Raw genomic sequence first — 19,572 nt, forward strand, 5'->3', positions numbered from 1 at the left:
AGTGTTCTAAGTGACAAAAGGAGTTGTTTTTATGGGGACTGTCATCAACTTTTATTTTTCTTCCTGAAGAACAGTCTGAATTCCCCTTTTCAACCTCACTCCATGTCATGAGAGACGCTTGTGCAGTTTGCCCTCATGGCCCAGGTGAGAGAGTGAAGGTAGATGCATTGCAGAGTGTCTGTTATTAACTGCATGTTTCCATGATCAGATTCTGATTCAACACAGTGTTGGGAACTGCTTTGTGCTGCTCAGCATCTTTCTGACTCTACCTGATGATTGCTGGGTAATCAGTTATGCTGCATCCATGCAAAATACAAGCTCAGTTGGGCGACCTGCTTCTAGCTACTGCTTTGGCGCAAGTTATTCCTGTGCCTGAAAGGGACAGCTGTATTATTGTGCCTTTGACCTGCTTCTGACTGGGGCATCTGGATTGCCAGCCACATCTTGGAGACAACTGCAGAGAGAACAGAGTCTTGATTCGGACTTGGAAATCTCTTTTCTGCACCATAAGGAGTGCAAAGAGTTGCCAAGTTCCCTATCAAGGAAAAAATCAGTGAATGAGAGAAAAAATCATTTTGGGTCATTGTTCTGTCTCAGATATACCCCTCATTTACAAAATCTTCTGCTTTAGAATGGGATGCCTCACAGTTCATGCTCTGTTTCTTTGTCTCCTAATTAAAGGTTCAGGCAAGGCAGACTGTCTCCGATTTTTGTGGAAGCTCTTGTTAAACATCAGATGTTTGTGTTCAAGTTGTCCCACCTCATTCTAGTTTGGGGATGGGTTCTGAGAGCTACCTTATGTGCTTTTCAGCAGTTTCTGTACAGGGTCCTGCATTTTGTTTGATTTGTACTTGAAAAAAATCTGAACTCTTATAAATGTTTTGACCTGCTGCTGGGCTATAGAAATCTATTCTTAGAGCAAACGATGCTATGGCAACTGTCCCTGCAATATGACACAGTAACAAGAATTCTGTCTTCTTTTAATCTGTAGCTCCCAAAATACCTTCTACACATCCCAAGCCACCTGGCTTTCCCCACCCTCTTCAGAGCTGGGGAAGCAGCTCCTTTCCAATTTATTTTTCTAGTTCAATCTGAGGCAAAACCATTCTAAGCCAATTTAAATAGATCAGAAATAACGTACTCAGTCCCAGCTGTCATAACCTATATTGTAGGACAGTCCCCTTGCTTTTCTATGACTCTTTCCCAGTGGCTTATATGATCCCATTTCCCCTCAGGACTTGCCAAATAATCCTTTGACATGGGCTTTATCATACACTGTGTTCCTCTTTGTATATCCTACCAAAGGTGAGTTGTGAAATCTTCTGTTTGCACATTTTTCAATCAATATAACATAGCATTTATTCAGAGTTAACATTTCTATACAAAACCTCCTCTGACAAGACTAGCTTGTGTTTTATGAATTGATTAGCTCTTCATTACAAGAGCTAGATTTTTGGGAGCCCAAATGCATCATTTGGTTGGGATGTACCTACGCCCATGCTGAGAGATGGGCTCTGCCTTAAAGAGCTGGAGACCTGGTGTTATAAACATACTCAGAACTAGCCATTACACATTCAGATGTGTTAGCAACAGACCTGCAGAAAAATCTGAAATGTTTCAACTCTCCCAATCTATGCCAATTATCTACTAATTTCTCAAGTACACTGTGGGCTTGTACAAGGCATCCTGCTAGTAATTGGGAGCTGCAAGTGCTGTTTGCTTGAATACCGAGCCACCTACAAATTTCACAGCATTTGGTGAATAATTGAAGAATTTGTGTGTTCAGTACATCCCATATGCCATGACTGCCTTCAAGTGATAGCAACAATATGGCTATTGAAAACTTCTGCACATAACAGATCAATTCATCCCTGATGTAACCCCACTGACAACTGACCTACAGGTGGAGAAGCAACACACAAGGCTGCAGGATGTAAAGTGGCTCTTCCTGCTATCCTGCTTGGGCCCTCTTTGAGCTGCTGCCCTGCCAGCATGCCACCCGTGTGTCTGTGCTACCAATTCACTGAGGCATGGCTGATAATATCATTTACAGCTCTTCAGCAGGGTCCCAAGGGCATTACAAAAGTAAATTGTCATTGCTAAAACGTGGGCATGAATAAAAATACTTGCCCTGATTTCTCTGCCATAATGATCATAATTTCTAATATAAATTATATTAACCTTCTTCTTCTCATAAACCATGTTTTAACTCTTTAAAGAGAAAGAACAGGGTGACAGACTAAGTATAATGTATTGTATTTTAAAATTTAGCGCTGTTCCTCAAATTTCTTCTTTTTACTTTATTTACTGATCCTGGAAGCATTTTAAGGTCACTATCCTCCTTTTATGAAGTGCAATGTACTGATACTTTTGTATCTGATGCAAGTTTTCCCTACTGGAATGTAAATCCCCTAAAATACATGCTGTTCCCATCATGACTATTTCTTCCAGATTTTTGGTTGTCTTCCTACAGCACAGGAGGATGGACAAACATTAAAGCTGAGCAGGGCAAAGGGAGGGAAGGGCAAGTGGGTGACAGTGCAGAGTCCTTCTCTGCCCCAGCTGTGGGATGAGGGATCTAATCGTCACCCTCAGCTCACAGAGTGGAGCAGTTTCACTCTGTGTTGGCATCTGTTAATTGGGGCGCAGGTTTGAACTCAGTGCTTGTGCCTCAGGTGAACACCTGAGCCATCTGTCTATCCAACCTGCCATGCTGCCATCCAGCAGGTACTGAATCATCCACTCAGCAAGGAACATCTCCAGGAGGAAAGGAAGCAATAGCCTAACACTCAGTGCAAGACTTTGGACTTTCAGCCTCCAAGGCCAGCAGTCTGTCTGCTGGGGCCTGGGGCAAGCTTCTTTGATTGAACAGCTTTGGTGTTAATCGTTATACATTTATTTATCTTTTTTTTTCTTTTTGTTTTTTTTTTGGCCAAAGAGAAAGCTACATCCCTGGCAACAAACACCCTACCAATTCAGCATGGCCTGGGCTCATATTTTGGTAAAAACCACATAGGCAGGCTGCAGCCACCCATGGCTGTGCCCTGGCAACTCTCATTCTGACAATGGCACTCATGTCCATGCAAAAACTCCCTTCTGCTGCACCTGTATAAATAATTCTTTGTTGTGCATGTGCATTTATGTAGTTAGCCTGAGTTTTCTGAAATTTCTAAGGGTACAGGAGAGGGAAGAAGCATAAGCCCCACTGGGATTAACCCTGTCTGGCTGTTCACAGCTCTGCCTTTACGTGTTTTCCCAACCTATTCCTCCCTTCCCTCCTCTCACACTCACTGGTAGAGTTGAGTTTTCCCAGCAGTGACTAATAGTGTCACCTCAATGGCAGGGCAGCAGCTTCTTCCCCTCCACTCCCCAGGCACTTTCTGGAGGAGGCACTCGAAGGTGCATGGGTTTTGAATTCTTTTGGATGGGCTTCTGCACGCCCAGAAGAGATGTGGGGAGCCAGCTGCCTGGGCACCAGACCACGTGTGAGCAACCTGGGTATAAATGAGGCAAAAGCCATGGAGGCAGTCCACATTGCTGTCTCCCTGGGACTTATGTTTCATTTGTCTTTGACGCTTTGCATCATGCCTTTTTGTTGTTACTATCTATCATGCACTTAGCACGTGTTTTTAACTGGGTAATTATTTGTCCTTAGGCAAAGCATGTACTCCAGCATCTGTCATTAGCAGCACCATGTGTTCAGTTCATGCTGTACATCTTCAAGTACTATATTTGGATGTCTCTGTCATAAAATACCTCAGGTGCCCTGTGGAGGCCTTAGACAGCCTTTGATGGACTCCAGACATCCTCCTCATTGTCCAATTATCTAGTTGTTTACCAGTTGGACTCTCAATCACCCTATTACATTAATTGCAGCATTCCAATAATTAGATTTCCTGTTTTTCAGGCCTATATGCTATCATTTCAGCCTACCACCACATACAGACCAGGAATGAATGCTGCCAATTTGCACTGCATACCAAAAAGCAAACAGAGCAAACTTCCCAAGAGAGCTGGGGAGGACATTGATGTCTGCAAGGACACTATGCACTGTGGGGACAGCTTGGGCTCCTAACTTCAGACTTCCCTGCTGAAGAGAAAATTTGACCTCCAGTTCCACTTTAGCCTGCAAGAATTGTGATTTCCCAAGCCACTAGCCAACTCTATCATAAGTACCAGCAGTCTTTTTCATGTAAGATGCCACGAACACTTCATCTTTTTATTTTCCCTTCAGTAAATCTTGCCATTCGGAATCAGCTGCTCTACATTTGACTTCCCATAGAAAATGTTTGCAGTACTATTTTATTCCTATGGAAATGTCTTTATTTCCCATAGGAATAATATGCAATAAAGACATTTTATTCCACTGCATTTGTCACATTCAAATGACTGTCTCGGGCTTAGGCATTTTCCTGTCCTTCTGCAAAAATATATGAACTTGTTCAGGTTCTGAAAATATTGGAGGATCTGCTTGACACTAAATTAAGACTATTTACTTCCAGACGCCCCCCTAGTCCCACCCTGCCACCCCGCCTTCCTTACCCTCTTTACTACAAGGCTTCCTACACCTTGAGTGTTTATGCCAGCGAAGTCGGTGGAGGAATCTTTGCTGCCAAATGAAGTCTTACTCATTAAGCAGCAATTTGTTGTTATATTTAGCACTGGTTTCCTCACTGAGCAGACTCTACAATTCCAGAAAGTACCTGTGGTTTCTGTGGGAGCTTTGTGTAGGTTGCTTATGAAATTCTACCTGTTGTGCATGTTCTCCACCAGAGACCAAGCTGGAGCAGAGACGTTTCCAGTAAAGATTTTGGACCAGCCAGGACTGAAATTATTCCAGCTCTGGCAAATAAAAAGCAACGTGGTAATCAGTCTGGGAAATCCAACATAGCTGACACTAGAAAACACCAAGGGTGCTGCAATGGGAACAGGAGTTGGGAGACACCTGGCACTCACTGGGCACACTGGAGTAACGGCATGCAGTGGTCTGCACAGGACTGTGAGAACCAACAATATGTCCAGGAACCCCCCACGTCCAGGCAGACTGTCCAGAACAGTCCTTTTTCTGTCCCAGTGTGGGCTGGTGTCTCAGTGAGACTGTGCTTCAGCGTAAGAAGGATTGTGAGCACAACACATGCTTGGGGGTCAGAAGGCTGGAGTTAGCATGGAGCATCAGTGGGTGAAGGAGAGGTAGAAGGGGCTGTGCTTGCACATTGAAGTCATTCCTCATAGAAGATGACAGTTTTATAGTTACTTCACAGTCTTCAGAAATACATATTCAGTACTAACAAGAGTTAAACAAAAACATTTTAAAATAATAGCGCCTGCTTTAGTTCAGGGCAAATGAACAACTGAGTGGTTTTTTAGGCTGAATACACTCCCTATTCTTATCAAACATGCAGCATGCTTCCTACCCTTCGTATCTTCTACTGCATCTTTTAGTTCCTTTTAGAATACTCCTTCTGCTAAGTGCAGAGAGATGCAACTGATTAATTGTATCACAGTAACATTCCTCAGTGGCTACACAAACAGTTCCTTCTTCTCCTCCTTCTCCTACTTTCCCAGCCTAAGTGACATTTATTTTTATGAATTTTATGGATTTGAGGCCCAGGTACCTCTGGGGGCTGAGATGAGACCTAATGCCACATTTACCCTCTTCTGAGAAACTGGGAGTGAGAATTTCAGGTTTCTCCTTCGTTCCACAGTGGACAGCACTAAATGGAGGGAGGCTACGAGCTGTAAACCATTTCTTGTCTGCAATATGAGTCTTGTCTCTAAGCAGATTTTTTTTTCCTGGTAAAAGATAATAAAGCAAGTGTTCAATGTCAATAGAAAATCCCATGTATTTCCATTCTTATTAACCAGAACAACTCTTCACCTTTTTTCTGCAGCGCAGCTTAGTCTCAGTATTGTCACACAGTTGAGGGAAGATTTGGTGGAACAATAAAAAGATCACAACAGAAAACAGAAAATTATCACAGCTATTTGGGAACAGCACTGAACACAGAGCAGTTCCTTATCTTCTAAAAGGCACTGATGTACAAAATACCTGAATACGTATTTTATTAATGCATTGCTTTTTAGTATAGTAATTTTACAGCCTAATTGCACTCTAAAAGCAATTATGTCTTGTAATATGATCTCTGGATGTAATGGAGACATTAAAAATGTCTCTGTAATTAATGACAACTTAAAATCTTCTGCATCAGAAGCCCTTTGCATCCAAGACTTTTCATGCAGCTACAACTGTGAGGCTAATGCATTTTTCATGTTTTCACATGCCACAGTGCAGGTTTGGCAAATGGGGTGCACAGCTGCTGGCTTCCAGGGCTGAATTTCAGAACTGTTGTGGCAGGACGAGTGGCTGAGCCATCTCCCCTTCCTGCAGCTCAGGTGCTTTGCAAATCTGAGTAATACTACACATTTTTCTATCAGGATCTGGATGCTGGCACAAAGCCACTGGTGCCTTTGCCCCCAGAAATTCTCTTGACCAGTAAAGTTTTGATTTCAAGCCCCACTTCCACCCTTCCAGGACAGGAACCATCAAAATTATGTTTTTGTCAACATGATCTTGTTACTGAACCCTTGTCCAAGTGAGTTCTAAAACTGCCATATTAATTGCACACTACAGTTTAATCACCATGTAACCACATTTCTGTGATTACTTTGTCCTTTAGGGCAGTAGCCCTGTCTCTGCTGGGATAGAGAGCTGGTGGTATAAGTCTCTGTGCTTTTCTAAAGACTCCAAGATGCATATATGCACTCTGATTTAAGATAAGCTTAGCTAGCCAAGGTAAAGCATATGGGGAAACCTAGAACCTTTATGGCCAGCTAACCTGGCATCAAGCATCCCAGCTTCCTAACAAGCTTTCAGTAAGTATTAGGACTGCTTCTGCCATAATTTCACAGAGCTAGCACGGCTGGAAAAACACACCTGTTTTGGCCATCATGAGAACATGTCTAGGGAATCACAGAATCCTAGAGTCATAGAATGGTTTGGGTTGGAAGGGAGTTTGAAGATCATGTAGTTCCAAACTCCCTGCCATGGGCCTTTCATTAGCCCAGGTTGCTCAAAGCCCCATCCAGCCTGGCCTTGAACACTGCCAAGGGATAGGGCATCCACAGTTTCTCTAGGCAACCTGTGCCAGTGTCTCACCACTCTCTCAGTAAAGAATTTCTTCCTAATATCCAGTCTAAATCTGTCCTCTTTTAACTTAAAACTGTTCTCCCTTTTCCTATGTGATATCTGTCACATATGTCCTATGTTCACATATACCCATGTGAAAAGTCTCTCTCACTCTTTTCATAACCCCCCTTTAAGAACTGAAAGGCTGCAAGGAAAACTGAGAACCTACTTGGATCAGCTAAGATATATATTTTTTAAAGATTATGGCTCCACATGTACTAAAAGTGCTAACTCTCCATCTCTACACACCAGCTTAAAAACAGTGATTTTTTTTATTTGTGGACCAGACAAAAGCTATGAACTTTCCTTAGGTGACATAGATCAGGCTCCTGAATCTGCTGATCACCACCAACAGCTTGCTAGCTAACACATTTATACACTCCATTTTGGAAACACCACCCATGCCTACTGCCCAGTACACATGACCACCAGAGCTCAGAGCCAGATGCCTGTTTGATCACCCTTCAGAATCTCTGCGTAAGTCAGGCTGAGGAATTACACCCAGCCAACTTTGCACTGAATTCACTATTTCTTATTCATGTAGAAAATATCTAGCACAAACTGTTGTGCTAGATAAATTTGGGGGGCTGCACAGAGACTATGTCTCCCACACACTGGGTATTTGGACATATAGCTGTCACACGAGGTGTGCAAAGACTCATCAGCCAGTTTTGAGGACTGTTACATAGGCATGCACAAACTTTCTTTTCAGAAGGGTATAAGTAGAACTGATAATTCTGTGCTTTCTTACTAAAGCTGTTGATTGTTGGGAAGATATTTTATGCAAAATGGTGCATCAAGACCCTGCTTTTGCAAAAGCACCATGTTACTCTTCAGGCTGTTTTATATCAGAGTATATCTTGTTAACCAAAGTAGTGCTTGCAAGCACAAGGGAGGAATGCAATGGCTATGATACTACAAAAATTCACTAGAGTTGGAACAATCTTCTTTGATCTATAATATTCCTACAGGGAAGTTGTAACAGTCGTAAAGCTCTCAGACCTACTTACTGAGGTAAATACGGGGTCACCATATATTTAGCAATGATAACACAAACCTCAGAAAAATACAGTGTATGAATAACTTCCTCCAAGTAACTATAGAGGGGGAAACAGGAAGGGATTTGCCTGAATGTGTTCTTAGTTGCTTCTCTTTGTACAGATAAATCAGTGAGTGCTCTGTTGTATTTTCTGTGTTCTAGGAGATAAGAATGCTCAGAGAAGGTCTGTAATTATTTCACTTAGTCTGTCCTTTATGGAGGGAGATGAAAAATAACCACAGCAATCCCAGTGAAAAGTTGGACTTTAGAGAAAGAAAAAAAAAAAATCTGTCTTCTTCCATCTTCCTCTTCCATCTGGATGGTGTAGCAATATTCTGTGGCTTACAGGCATCTGTAAGATAACAAGGTAGTATCCTAAAATTAGATTAACTGGGCATTTACATGGTAGCAGCATTTTGTAGTGATGAGGTAAAATCAGAACAGGTGCCTCTTGGAGATTTCCTTTAGGGCTTCTTTGACAAGGGCACAGTCTCACTTTATCCACAGAGCAAGGAAGGTCCAGGCCAGGAACTTCCTGAAGGCAAACAAATGGTTCTGACTGTTATCGCGCCTGCTTTGTACCACACAGATGTGAACCCTAGTTACATGCACGGAGCAGTTCATGGTTGATGTCTGTGTAGATATTTTCTCATGGTAAACAGGGCTCCAAGTCCTTGGGTAGCCCAAGAGTCAAATGCCTTGGGCACTTCCATTACATGTAATTGGGGATGATTTCTAGTTGCTTGGCAGGTTGCCTTCTGGGTAATTTAGAAAGGTGTGGTGGTTTTGTTTTGGTTTATTTGTTTTGGTTTGGTTTTTTTTTTTGGTAAGAAGTTGTCTGCCACACGTGGTGTTTAGGCTGTGCAGTTTTTTAATATGATTACTGTAGTGCATCACCATAGCAGAGCTCATCTGAGAGGTAATTTTTCTTTTTATCAGTGAAGCCTTTTTCTGCTGTCATGTAAGACTTCTTGAACCCCATCTAGTACTAGTACTGCAGCCAGTAATGAGAAGAACATCAGAGGTAAATAATAAATGAGCAAAACCCTCAGGTTTTGTTGAGTATCCTGGTTTGAGCAGGAACACCAGCTCACCTAAACCAAGGGACAACCAGTGAGTTCACATGAAACACGCAGATCTGGTGAGTCATGATGTACCTCTTGACACTTAAAGCATTGGCATGTCCATGTCCTGAACAGGTTCCTGCTGGAAAGAGAGGAGGTGGTCTGAGCAGAGGTAGGTATTTCCATCCTCTGCCGGTTTTGTCTGGGATAAAGTTAAACTTCTTCACAGTAGCTAGTATGGGACTGTGTTTTGTATTAGTGCTGAACACAGTATTGATATTACAGAGATGTTTTCATTACTGCTGAGCAGTGCTTACACAGAGCCAAAGCTGTTTCTGCTCCTCATCCAACCACACCAGCAACCAGGCTCGCAGTGCACAAGGATTTGGTAGGATATACAGCTGGGATAGCTGATCCCAACTGCCAAAGGGATATTCCAGATCTTATGACATCATGCTCAGTACATTAAGTGAGGGGAAGAAGGTAAAGGGGGGAACATTTGGAGTGATGGTGTTTGCCTTCCCAAGCCACCATTACGTGTGACAGGGCCGTGCTCTCTGCAGAGAGCTCTCTGCCCTCAGCCTCTGCAGAGGCTGAACGCCTGCCTGCCCATGGGAAGCAGTGAATTAATTTCTTGTTTTGCTTTGCTTGCATGTGTAGCTTTTGCTTTCCCTATGAAACTGTATTTATTTCAAGCCTCGAATTTTCTTGCTTTTACTCTTCCAATTCTCTCCCTGATCCTGCTGGTGAGGGAGTGAGCGACCAGCTCTGTGGAGCTTAGTTGCCAGCTGGAGTTAAACCACAACCCATACTCCTGGATGGTTTTTCTTTTAATTATTTGGCCTTTCTTAATTGCACCATGTGGTTAGAATTGCAATGTTCAACCTTTTGTTATTTTCTCTCAGCTACTTACCAGCTTCTCTGACCTGTACATAGTGTAGATTTATCCTTCTCTGACTCTCTTGATTTCTTCTAATTATTGTTTGTTGGGGGTTTTGTTGTTGTTTTTGTGATGTGGCACTCCTCTCTGCTAGAGTTCTCCACATAGTGTTCCTATGAGGTTTCTTTCCTCAGAAGCTCCCGCACCTTTCTCTCACTGTTTTTGCACTTCCGCTCTATTCTTGTTCAATCTCTTTGTTTGTCTGATTGTAATATTGCCAAGCATGGTAGTACACCAGTGAAAGCTCTTCCATGTCTCACATTCTTCTCAGTTGTGACACTTGCTGTTTGAGTTTTAAAGATCTGTTGTTGTCTTTATCCATTGCACTGAGCTTAATAGATCTTCCATCATGCCTCTGTCAAAACATGTCCCAAAGCTCATACAATGGAAATCTTTGTGTTCTTTTCTTTCAAAACAGGTTTTTTTTCTAAATTTATAAAAAATGAATCATTAGAGTAATAGTTCTGCTTGCTGTATCTTTGCTAACCTTGGCATTCCTCCCTTGTTTTCTGATCAGTTATTTCACTACTTTCTACACCATCAAAAGCATACTCTGCAGAAAGCTGGTGGTAATGGTTCCTGTCCTGCCATCCACCCTCTTGCTCAAAATTGCACCTGATGACTAATTGTGTAAGCATGCTCTAGCTTTCTGTGCCATTCCTTTATTCTGCTTCTGTAAGGAAACTCCAGTGAGGAATCATCTCCTATGAATGTGCCTTCGTATTTTCAGCAAAATACTTGTCTTACTGACTTTGCACAGTTTGCACCAGTGTGCAGAGTTTCATCCAAACAGCAGTAATATCCATTAAAATGCGGAGGTTGCCCATTACACAGACTGTCCTGAGCAGAGTGACGACTTGCAAGAAATTAAGTAAGGGTGAAGAGGCCTTCCAGCTGGAAAGACTCCCTCTCCAGCTGTCGAGTTCTGATTCAGCCTTGCTGTGATACTCATGCTGGGCACTTCTGAAGTGGTCACCGAATGAAGATGTTCTTCCTTGTGCCGAATGGAACTCAGAAAGAGACTTAGCTGCAAACCCTTCCTTGTGCATTCGGCTCCACTTCCTTGTGCAGTTTTGCTTCCTTTAGTCTGCTGACGGATTTCTTTTGCAAGGTGGGCTGATTTCTAGATGCACTGTTGTGGTAGTTTGGTCCAGGCCTTCCTTGGTGACCAGTTTGTAACCAAGGAAGGGCCCAAATTTACCCAGTATTCCCTACGATTTTTACGTAAACCAGACTATAAGAAGAAAGGAGGAGAGGCCTTCGCTCTCTTTCCTTCCGGCGGCTTGGAGGTGCAGGTTCCCTGCTGTTGAGTCTGCCGTGTTGGGGAGCGAGGCCTGGTAAGGCCTTGTTGACCTTGGGAGGCGGAAGTTGCCGGCGATCGTTCCAGAGCAACTCTCGGTTGTCCCAAGGAGAGTGGTGGGATATTTCTTTGCTAACTCTTTTAGTGGATAGATATTGGGCTACTAATCAGGATATATATATATTTTATTTTGGTTTTGTTCCTTTTTCCCTTCCCCCTTCCCTTTCCTTTGTGAAATTGTATATATTTCAATTGTATATAACAGTAACATAAGTGTAAATATATTTATATATATATATTGCTATAGCTGTCTCTCTCGTTTCGGTTTTTCTTGGTTGTTTTTCTCCCTCTTCTCCCTGAGGTTTGGGGGGGGGATGACTTCTTGTTGTAAGGTTTGGAGACTTGGCAGGGAGCCAGCTTCAAACCATATTACTGAATTTAAATACTGAGCTTTAGCTTTTCTACTGCCTCCACTGATGCACAATTTAGTTTCATTCATAGTGAAATTTGCAGAATTACTCTAGGTAAGAACAGAAAACATTTGCATCACTCAGTAATATAGCAAACAGCCTGATTTGATCAGTTTCACTTGATTTATTTTAATAGGAATAAACTTTACTGCAGCCAATTTGGGGAAAATTTGTCAGCTACTCTTTTTTGATAGAAGTTACTCCCCAGAAAGCTTGATGAGTTTGAGTTATTTGATACATTTGCTGAGTTTCACATTATTTCTCCTTATGTTATGGAAAACATAAATGATAAAAATGTTGCAACTGAGTGTTTTGATCTTTCTATGGTTCACAAGAAAAGACATTTTTATGTTGTAACTAAGCTTTCTCTATTTTATGTGGTTTAGCTGAAAGACAGTAAATTACAGGTGAAGTAAGCATTTGACTAAGTAGAACAGAGCTCCAGAGATTAGGTAGTACTTTACTGCTTTGATATTTCTAGTCTGAGTATTTGGGTATGAATGATAACTAGAGGTTCAGGTCTGACTATATAAATCCTTATTGATATGTGGCTGCCCCAATTTCTAGCATAGGACAGTACAGTAAATCACTAATGCTTTGTGAATAAGTGTCATGAGTTTATCAGCTTCACTAACTTGAACACCTATTATTTGCTTTTTGACAATCATTTCTTCTAAACGCCAATATCTGGGCATCAGAGAGTATGGAAACTCTGTGCAGTTGCTTATCTGCAGAGTGATGTTCAACCAGTACTGTTGGCTTGCTGCCATTCGTTCCTTCCCCACTGTGTGGGTGTCAAGCTGGCAGTGCCTGAGTACAAGTCATAGCAAGCCTTGGGGAAGCAATGCCATGGGAAAACAGATAGCCAAAGGGATAACCAAAGACACTACTCAAGAGCAACACACAGGATAAATCAGCTTTAATGAATGCACCAAGAGAAGAATAGAATTAATTCCTACATATTGAATCTGAATAACATGTCAATTCATTAGATGAGATATAAACAAGTAAGTAATTCAAACAGGATCTGTCTATGAGTGGGAAAAAAAAATATCCAGCAGTATTTCTGTGGCCGAGCAATCAAGACTGGATTGCCAAAACCCATTGTGCAGATTCCTGAACTGCTCTGATATCTGTAATTTTTATATTTGTTAATATTTTGGTGACTTCCTCTACACAAGATTATTTTTCATCTAACACTGTTTGTCATCTGAACTCTTTGTAGTATTGTATGGTTGTTTCATGAACTGCTCAAAAATAAAGACGAGCTATTATAGTTAAGTAAATATCTTAACTATATCCAGAAATCATCTGTTGAACTTCTCTCTTCTTTGAAATGCTTTTCATCTCGTAGATCAAAGCCTTATGGCTGTATCTGACTTTTATCCCACCTTTCCTAGGGAAAATCTCTAACTCACATCACACATTGTCCCTTCAATTCCTTACATATAGTGGACACATAAATCTCAAAGTTGTGGAAGCACTGCTTTTCATGTTACAGCACACTAAACGCAGTCTCCCTTCCCACTAGATTTACAGGTGTGCCACAGGGGTCCACACTTTGGTGTCCCACAGGCTTGATGCTTGTAATGCCTTGCACCTGGAAATGAGCCCATGGTCACTGGAGGGTGTGCTGTGCAGCACCATTCGATATCAGCTGCTGGGAGCAACATGGGAATATCAGCCAGGTGCTCTGATTTCTCATGCTGTTTAAAACTAAAGCCCAACTGTAGATTCCCAAGGCTCACATGGTTTGTCTTGAGGTGTTGAAGGGGCTGATATTGACAATCACAATATCCAATCTCCTGGATTCAGATAAAAGCTTTTTCCTGGTTATTGGTCAGCAGACAGGCCTTACTCTTTCATGAAAGAGTATTCCCATAAAACAGCTTCTGAATCCCTGTTGCATGGGAGAGCCAAACTAACTGAGCTGTCTTATGGTAACTTGGCTGGTTGTGAGATGGAGTTGACGTCTTGGGATTTGCCAGGTGGTACAACTTGGCTGTGGCTGCAGGTTCCTATGCACTGGGACAGGGCTGAAAAGCAAGCAAATACAAATCTTCTCACAGTGTTGCTTCCCATCCAGCTACAGTGAAACACATCCTTCCTATTAGACCTGTCTACTGTACTTTTATCAAGGTTAGATTTTTCTGGCTAACTGTGCAATAAACTTTAAAAACAACTCGCAAAAGCAGAGTGTATAAATAAATAAACAATTAAATAAGCAAGCAATCATGTCTTTGTTACTACTTAGAAGAACTCTGGGACCACGTTAGCCTGGATGAAGTATGAAAGAACAAACAATAAAGGTGAAAAGCAAGACGATGTGTGTAGGTGGCTAAATGGAATTAAACATGTAATTATGTGACAGGGGGTATGGTTATGAATCACAAACCATGCTGCCATTTTTAAAATGAGTGCTGAGGTGAAATAGACCATGCTATCATTTTAAATGACACAAATGGGTCTTAACCTTGTTTCTTTCTATCAATCTTGATTGACTATAACTTTTTAAAAGAAGTATGTAATTGTTAGGAATACATTTTGCTCTGTTTCTCAGTGTGCTACTGCTGAAGTGTACGATGAGTCACCTAATTGAACAGGGATGTGTGTCATTATATAAGAAGAAAAACAGATTAAAAGTACCACCCAAGTGCCAATGTGTATTATGATTACAGTAAATGAACTTGGAAATATTTTATTTTATTAATAAAAAATTAAATATGTTGAAACTTGGTTGAGGTTGGAAGTTTAGGGGACATTAGTTTAAAAATAAACAGACAAAAAAAACCAGAAAAAATATTCTTTTATCTACTGGTGAACTGAAAATTTCAATGTCTTCTCATATTTATGAGAAAGAAGAAAATTATCCTTTTTTCTCAGCCACTAAAGAATCTTGTATTTTCATAACACCATTAAGAAGAAGATGCTTGGAGAGCAAGTGATGTTTCCAGTGCAAGACACAGACACTAGAGCAGAGGATGGTTTATAAAATGTGGACTGTAGCCTTAAGGTGAACATGGAGGCAGCAAAATAGTTTGTTGTGTGCCTGGGTGTGCCTGCACCATGGGGTTAATGCTAAAGGCAGTGGCAAACAACAGCCCATTATCCTTTTGGTAAATCCCTGACTGACAATGATGTCAGAGCTATTAAAAATAATGAGCTACTCATGTCTCACAAAGCACTTTGGGTAGATATAAAATGCCTTATGCAGCAGTTGCCGGGGTGGTGGGAGGGGCAAGGAAACCTTTCCCCACGTGGGGATAGTGAGGACTCTGATGTGGGCATCTGGCAGAGGGACTTGGCCCTGCCTACCATTCAGCCTGGCTTACTTAAGCCTGAACTTTCCATGCTGCACTGCAGTGCCATGGCATTGCCAAGCACATTGCATGCCTGATGCAAATGGAAAGCATCTAGAGGTTTAGGACTGACTGTCTGTATGGCTCAGCTTGGAGCTAGGTCTGTATACAGTGGGCTGAAACCACCACTCATGATGACTTTCTTAATCAGACCTTCCTTAGTGTGACTCCTCACTTTCCAGTGGCAACTCCTCAGGATGAAAAAACTCTGTAAAACCTATGGGTTTTAACCTACAATTAGTTATCCCAGCTTCCCAATTCCTAAAGCAGCATTAGTGGCTTTTGTAGGTTTTTGAGGCTGCTTTACACCCTGGTGGCACTTTAAACCCCAAAGTCTTTTCAGGACCCAGTTGGAATGCAGCAGAATAATTGGTGGCACACAGCAGGCTGGGGTCTGCTTGTCAGATGGGCTGAGCAGGTAGGGGATGCATGGGGGTGGGCAGGCAAACAGAGTTTGTAAGGAAAGGAGACATCTCCATCTGTCACTTGCCATCCCTCTCCCCCAGCTGGTCTCTGGGCTCTGGAGGAGATCTCCCCCCATTCTCCCATCCCCACCAGGTACTCTGAAGGTGATGGGTGCTGGCCTCGCATGGTGGTATGGACTGATTCTCCACAGCCTCAGGAGGCACCTGGACTGCAAAAGGCCAGAGGAAACAAAAGCAAATGGTAGACAAGGCTGGTGTATGGGCTTTTGTCTCCTATGCCTGCTTCTCATGAATTTGTTTTCCTTCTGACAAGGGAGCTGGTCCTGCTGCTCCCTCAACTGCTTTTTCCTCCATAGGAATATATATCCCAGAGCATTTCCACTTGGTAGACTTCAGGTGGACATAAACCTGCTGTAATATAGCTTGGCTGTTGCAGACCACTCTACTATTAATAACTCTTCAGTTTCTCTAGGACTTAAGGTCCCTCGTACTTCTCAGTAAGTTATAGTTACACGGTACTTATATGATGCAGCAAGTTTGTAAAAAGCCACAGCTGCAAAAACAGAGTCTGTTGGACAGTGGATTGAATTCAATCAAGCTCCTCACTCTGCTTTCAAATCAGACCGTATCTGTCAGATTATTGTTCATGGGCCATAAAGCAAATCTTACCTCAGAGTGTTTTACTTTTAATAAAGAGGTAAGGAGAATATACAGGCATTTCTGGGCATAACTATAGCCAACTTGATTTATACTTCCATTCAGAAAAGACATGAACTGAAAGACATACTGAAAAATGCATGTAGGAATCGGGGTGTGTGTGGTGTGTGCAGATCAGTGTGTGAAGGCATCTGCACACAAACACTTGCACACAAACACAGAGGGATGGTCTGTGGTGCACAGGCTTTGTACAGCTCTGTAGGGCTTGTCTTTTATTTTAGCTAGGCTTAACAAATAAATACCAGGATTTAACTTTTACATTAATGATAAACAGTTGCTTGTTTTAGAATGAGCTTAGGTGCATGAGTTAATTAAAAATAATAATAGTTTGCCAGCTGCTAATTAGCAAATGCATTAGTCATACAAGAAAAGTGTCACTTCTGCATGTGAAGGAGCTGACTTCAAGTTGTCTTGGAGGAGTCTGGCTTTCTGCCAGCACTAGTAAACATATTCACAGAAAAAAATAAACACTGATTATTGATGAGTACTTTTTCTTTGGATAACAGGAGATCTGTTCCCTCAACAAAATAATGAACCACATCCTCTTCATAAAAGAGATGCATCCTCTCTCTTTTGGCAGAAAAGAGCTTCTGCAAGCTTCCAATGGTCAAAACTAAAAAAGAATTCTAAGGTGTTGGTTTAATCTACTTGGTTCTCTGGTGTAGTAAGTTGCATGAAAACTACTGCTCTTTGGACAGTAAATGAAACACTAAAATGGAAGGTAACTTCCCAACAGGAAGCTGCACTTATCAACATCAACACTAGTAGAGCCTCCTCCTAGAAGTCTTTGCTGTTCTATAGCTCCAAAAAAACCCACATGGTACTATGGCATAATGAGGAAAGCAACCACAGCACTTGAGAGGAAGTTAAAAAGTGTGTCTGAAAATGTTCCAAGCCAGGAACAGACTGTCTCAATATCAGTACCATTTTAGGCAGCCCCAAGTTAATTACATAGCTAAGAACCAACACAGCCTCATAAACATTACCATAAAGGAAATATCTCTTGACAGCTGAGGGGTGCAAGATGGAAAGTACAGCCTGTGTGTGAAAATAGGTGTGTTAACTTTAATACTGGGAACACAGCTTCACATCATGTTGAAGGCCTGGGAAAACAGGTGATTCCAGACCTGAAATTATTTTATCCCTTGCTACTCCAAACTAATCCCTCACAGTGACAGGACTCAAGACTGTATTATTGAGGCAAAATAATAATTTGACAGAGTTCAATAAATTCAATGGATTTAACAGTGTAACAGTGGTTTACCAAGTTTGACAGCAAGGTTTTTATTAATTACTGCATGGAAGCAACATAAAAGTTGAACTGAGTTAAAATTATTCACACAGAAACTGGAAATGAAAAGATTAAGGAAGATCCTTCCACTGAGTCACAAGGATCAGAGTGGACCCCCTTACCTTCTCAACTCCCCATGGAGCCAAGTGTGGCTAGGACCAATCTCAGTTTTGGACTTGGACAACAGTTTTATGTCTAACAGAATTACCTACACAAAATTTATAATAATTAATATTGAGTAGCTGTATGGATTTGTAATTTTTCCTTAGTCTTAATTCAGCATGATATCAGTCACTTAGCGAGGATTTCTCATGAATAAGGGATCTCTTAGTCTCAGGTAAGGATCTCAGACCTTCAGAGGTGTCCCTGCACAAGGGGAGTCACTGGCACGTAGTTCATCTGCAAAGCAGGAGGGAGCTCAAACTTGGCCCATCCCAATGGTAATATTTATAGAATAGGTGGTGGTGGTTATTCAATAATATAGACAAGGCTGATGTCTTGATTTTACCTCTGATACCTTGTTCTGTATTTTGGTTATCTTGCATTTTTTTGGCTTCGAAACCACCTTTAGGAATATTTTTCCAGGCACCTTCATGAGCCAGGGCCTTCCCAGCTCACAGGTTCACCACAGGGCATAAGGGCAGTTGCTCCTTAGTTAGCTGAACAGTGAGGGGTAAAGTGTATCCCTTACAGATGGGAAATCTGCACAGGTGTACTGTTGACTGGGATTGAGACATGGACAGCCTTGCTGGCAGGGTAAGGCTGGGAATGATAAGGGGAAACATGTGAGTTGTTGGAAGTGCTGTACGCCTTGTACCAGTGCTCATGTACAGTGGTCCGTTCTCAGCATCCAGCAGAAACACAGGAAAACTGCATGGACTGCAGGAGTACCAGAAGGCCTCTTTTTCCTCCGGTGGATCAGACCCACGTAGGGCTTCCAGCTCCAGTATTCATCATAGTGCATTTAATGTGGCCATGACACAGATGAAACTCTCAAACCTGAAACTCTCAAATACTTCACTGGAAATGTGGTGTGTACTTCATCCTCCCCTTCTCCCTTAGTTTACAAAGTCCTAAGAAAATTTTATCTCCTATCATGTAGAATCTTTCCGCTTCCTTTTCTCTGCTTCACACCAAAAGAATACTCAGGTCACATGGGAGCATTTCGTTTGTAGGATGAAGATGCTTTCTTCAGCTGCATTTTTTTTGTCCAGTGAAATTACCAGCCCTATCTTGAGCTTAAACATGATCTCAACCAACTTTAAATGGTATGTTGACCTTTTGTTTTCCTTGTATGCAAATAATTTTTTCTATAAAACCACAGGCTAGCTAGGCAAAGACAGCTTGATTCTAATATGCTTCCAATGCCTTTTGCACATGTTCATAGAGATTATGCTGAATAAGTGATTTCTGCTTATGCAAGATCTCCTATCATGCAGGAACTCAAGGCAATTTCCTTATCATTCTCTTTGCAATAAAGAAATAACAGCAGAAGAAAAGAACATTCTCCCACATGTTAAAAAAAAAAAAAAAAGAAAAAAGAGGAACCAAAGATGTAGTAGAACTCAGAGAGACAGAGAGATGGAACAGCTTCAAGAGCCCCAGGCCCCAGGTGCAATGGAGATGCAGGCGGGGTCTAGCCCCAGCAGAACAGCATGGGCAGCCTCTTGTGAAAGCAAGGGATGGTGACTTCTGCTCTGTCTGAAGTCCTATAACTATGACTGACATAATTTCATAAAAATCATAGAACTGTAGAACAATAGAATTATTTGGGTTGGAAG

The 19,572-nt window shown here is 41.8% G+C and overlaps 1 long non-coding RNA gene across 1 annotated transcript; it reads right to left on the reverse strand.

Moving 5' to 3' along the window:
- Positions 1-8,390: 8,390 nt before the first annotated feature.
- On the reverse strand, positions 8,391-9,661 carry LOC116781024. The gene is made up of 3 exons (XR_004354748.1): positions 9,607-9,661; positions 9,320-9,431; positions 8,391-8,577 (listed from the first exon to the last, which is right to left on the reverse strand). It is a non-coding gene; the product is annotated as an uncharacterized LOC116781024 (long non-coding RNA).
- Positions 9,662-19,572: the final 9,911 nt, after the last annotated feature.

Source organism: Chiroxiphia lanceolata, chromosome Z (genome assembly GCF_009829145.1).
Source record: "Chiroxiphia lanceolata isolate bChiLan1 chromosome Z, bChiLan1.pri, whole genome shotgun sequence".
NCBI lineage: Eukaryota > Metazoa > Chordata > Aves > Passeriformes > Pipridae > Chiroxiphia > Chiroxiphia lanceolata.